This window comes from Solanum dulcamara, chromosome 6, assembly GCF_947179165.1.
Source record: "Solanum dulcamara chromosome 6, daSolDulc1.2, whole genome shotgun sequence".
In the NCBI taxonomy this organism is placed as follows: Eukaryota; Viridiplantae; Streptophyta; class Magnoliopsida; order Solanales; family Solanaceae; genus Solanum; species Solanum dulcamara.
Window position 1 is genome coordinate 56,537,292 of NC_077242.1, and position 3,924 is coordinate 56,541,215.

The 3,924-nt window shown below is 39.8% G+C and overlaps 1 pseudogene; it reads right to left on the minus strand.

Moving 5' to 3' along the window:
- Positions 1-612: 612 nt before the first annotated feature.
- On the minus strand, positions 613-732 carry LOC129893684 (5S ribosomal RNA; annotated as a pseudogene).
- Positions 733-3,924: the final 3,192 nt, after the last annotated feature.

Below are 3,924 nucleotides of genomic sequence, written 5' to 3' on the forward strand. Positions count from 1 at the left end.
CCATATGTTGGCTGTAGAGTTGGTCGCAAATGATATTGCGATAGATAAATAACCAAGGAAAAGAAATAGCAAGACTCCTATGGTAGGAGATAAGATGAGCAAGGAGTAAATAAGGAAATAGAAAGAGGTGCGACAAGGTATTTCTTGCACTCTCTCATATCCTCGTAAAGGTAAAGAATGACACGAGAATGTGTCAAGAAGGTTACAAGCAGGGGTAAGGAAAAATGTGAAATAGTTTAAATAAGACGGATAGGACTAACTGGTTACTACAGGATTGGCAAGATTATATGTCAAATTCCTTTAAAACTATGCCAGCTAAGGATAGATAGAACTCAAAGTGTCTCGAAAGGTCACTATATGAACGAACTTTAGCACTACTCGGTAGCCAACTCTAATGAATGGGTGCGTACAAAAGGGGTAAATACAATAGGAGGAGTTAAACCAAAATGACCAAAAAAGGACATAGTCATAGTGGAACTAAAGATCTACCCCTATAGCGGTTGCAAGTTAACAGAGGAAAGGGTAAGGCAACACATAAAAACTGGTGAGACGACGCTAAGATAAATCTTGGGCTAAGTTGAGTGCCCCGCACATTATTGCAAGGATTACCATAAAACGCGACATGAGGACTTCCCAAGGAGGTCACCCATCCCAGTATTACTCTCGCCCAAGCACGCTTAACTTCTAAATTCTGGTGGAATTTAGTGCGATAGTGCGGGTGTGATCGCTTGAGATGGAAGAATCTGAACTAGCGGCAGAGGAACGACATGAGATTATGTTCCTGGAGTACTATAAGTTATGTTGAGGGTATTGTTAAAAGGATTTAAGCAAGACAAGAAGGATTAGCTAATTGTTAACTGACGACGCACTCGAATACCACAGTTCTTTAACATAGTACCAGTTAATGAGAGGCAAACCACAGAGAGGCTATATGGACCAATGGGTGAGGAAATTTCGACACCACTTGACAGCCAACTCTAAGGATTGAAAAGCAAACCCCCCAAAAAATAGAGCGTTAGTTAAAGTTCTGAAGAAAGTCGAGAAGAACTATACGAGGATAAGGATTCCTAAATTATCAATGTCATCACACACCTATTCTATACTCTTCAAGAGTAGGGTGCTATATAGGTTATAGCGAGAAGGCTAACGAATCAACCCATTTGCTTTCAAGAAAGACCACTTATGCAGCTGGAGCTAGGTGAAGTTATAGGACAAGGAGGTAGTAAGGTTCCGTGAGGTTTCCCCAGCTAATATCTTAGATAGAGGGACTTCAATTATGATTAACGTCTTGAGATCAGTCCAAGAATCGATCAGGAGCACAGATAGGTCTTAATACTGCATTTTTCCCTCGAGTTGTTAAGCAAATTGAGCGCACTATTAGACACTAGAAGATATGTTGCAAACTAGAAGATTGTAGACTAAAGATGTGCCTTCCGTCAAGATACTGTGGCAAAACCAAAACCAGAAAGAGGATGACCGGGGAAGCTGAAGAGAATATGAAACACAAGTATTCACATCTATTCCTGATGTCTACAGGTAACCCCAACTCCTGAAACTCGTATATTAAGTACTTGGATAGAAGTATGTATTATGTAAACAATAAAGAATCTCCCTACGATTTATATAAGGTGCTAAGGGAAGTTTTGTTTATCATTCGGGGATGAATGTTCTAAAGGAGGGAAGGCTGTTACACCCCACACTTTTAAACTTGGAATGTCTTACAAGGTCCTTAGACATTATCATGTGAGCCGTATATGCTACGACACTATCAAACGACTTTAAAGAAGGGAGAATATGATACCCCATAGTAGAAAAGGTTGGAAATAGAGTCATAAGAATCTAGAAGGAATTGGAGGCCAAGTGATGAGTCGTAGGACTTGACTTACCTACGTGAGCTACTAACTGAGAAGTCTTACATACTTGAGCTACTTGAGGACATACCAAGATTACATAGCACGGGTTACATAGGCTCTTGAAATGAGATGAGATGACGATCCTACGAAAGGGAGCAAAACTAGTTTCCGAACTTGCGAAAGTCAAGCAAGCAGGTGACAAGAAAGCAGGTGACAAGCAAGCAGGTGACTCACCTACTTGGGGTGGACCCCACACTGCCACGTGGAAGTTTTGGGTTGGAAGCTTGGACGATGTGGTACCCTAGAGGGCTGCCACATGTCACCTCTAGGGGTATGCCACGTGTCACCTCCTAAGGAGGTGTATATATACATGTTGGTTGACTTTTAATTCATTTTCCATCCAAAATGTTCAGCCAAAGAAGAGAGAAAAGTTTAGAGGAGCAAAGAGGGGAGCTATGGGTTGCTCCCTCTAAAGGTAAGTCTCCAACTTTTTCTCCGCAAATTAATTATATACGGTGTTCCTCAACCACGTGGAGATGTATATATGTATATTACGATGTCTACTGAATCATATATTCAGCCCTACACTTGGAGAAGATTGAAGAAAGTTGAAGGAAAAACTTGAAAGGCAAGAAAGGAGTGCTACGGGTTTGAGCAAGAAAAATAGTAAGGCCCGATTTCGTTCTACGAATTAATTATTTAAGGTATCCCGCGGTGATATAATGATGTTTGATAACATAAAATTCTAATTTGGGGCAGCGGAGAAGCAACACAAACAGCCCGCCCTATTTCAGCACATCAAGAAGTTTCCGAGGTGCAATTTTGGCGAGTTGTGGCCAATTTTGGGTAAGGTAAGGTATATTACTTCAATTTGGACTTTATGGTGTTGTTATGGAGTGTATTATATGCCTTTTGTGTGTTTGTAAATAGAAGAATGATATAGGAATACTTGACGTTGGAGGCAATCCAAATTGTAGTCGTTATAGTTGAATTATCGTCGAAGTAAAGTGTTGTTCTTGTGAGATGCTGCTGGAGGGGTGTGGTGTTTCGTTGCAGGGACTAAAGTTTTTCTAAAAGGGGTAGAGTTACTTATGGTTGCAGCCACATGACCCCTCGTTTCGTATAATTAAAGGTGTTACAAAACAAAGGCTAGACACCCTATTTTGATATCGTAATTTTAAGTGAGTTATTTAGAGTTTATGTTGTATATCGTTGGTGTGAATTTCTTAAACATATGCTGCAGGTTGTTATTGTTGGTTGGCTGTAGTATTTAGGGATCTAATTGAAAATTTGGATAGGGCACATTATAGGGGAGGTGCTGCCCAATTTTCATTAACGCCTTAACCAATTAAAGAACTAGTCAAGGAGACGAACAAGGAAATAGATTCCATGAATACTAAGGTGCAACTTAAGATGCTGGAAAGTTAAGAGTGGTTGATATTCTTATTACTTCAATGTTGAATGGGTTCAAAGGACGATGAGGCGAATGGGATAAAGAGTAACTCATAAAAGGTATGTAAAACTTTCTCTTGGCATGTTTTGGTATAAGTACGTACAACTATCTTTCTTTCCTATTGGCAAGTCTTAGACTTAAGTGAATTGTATGTGGAATGTGGGGATAATTCCATTCCTAGAACTCCAGGTACGCCTCATAATCCCTAACTCCAGTTAGGTGTTGACACCCTTATAAGAATTGAGCATTGCCTGTTAAGACTTCTACGTGCTAAAGAGTAGTGTATGGGAAACTATCTTTCCTTTATCTTGATATGTACTTGGTATGAGAATGAGATTATGATGCCATAGTTGTTCACCGAGACCCAGGATGGGTCGGGTACGAGATATGTACATAATGACCACCTGAAGGAAAGTACAGATTATATAGAGTTTACTCTCTTTCTTTTCTGGCATGTCTTAGTAGTAAGTTCAATATGATGTGAGCTCCTGAGTAACTCCATTCTTAAAATCTCCTATTTACTTTTGAATATCGAACTCTGATAGTAGTTGAACTATTTCCCTGGAAACTTCTATATGTTAAAGAGGTACCCAATGTACAGGCTCCAAGTCTTAAAGA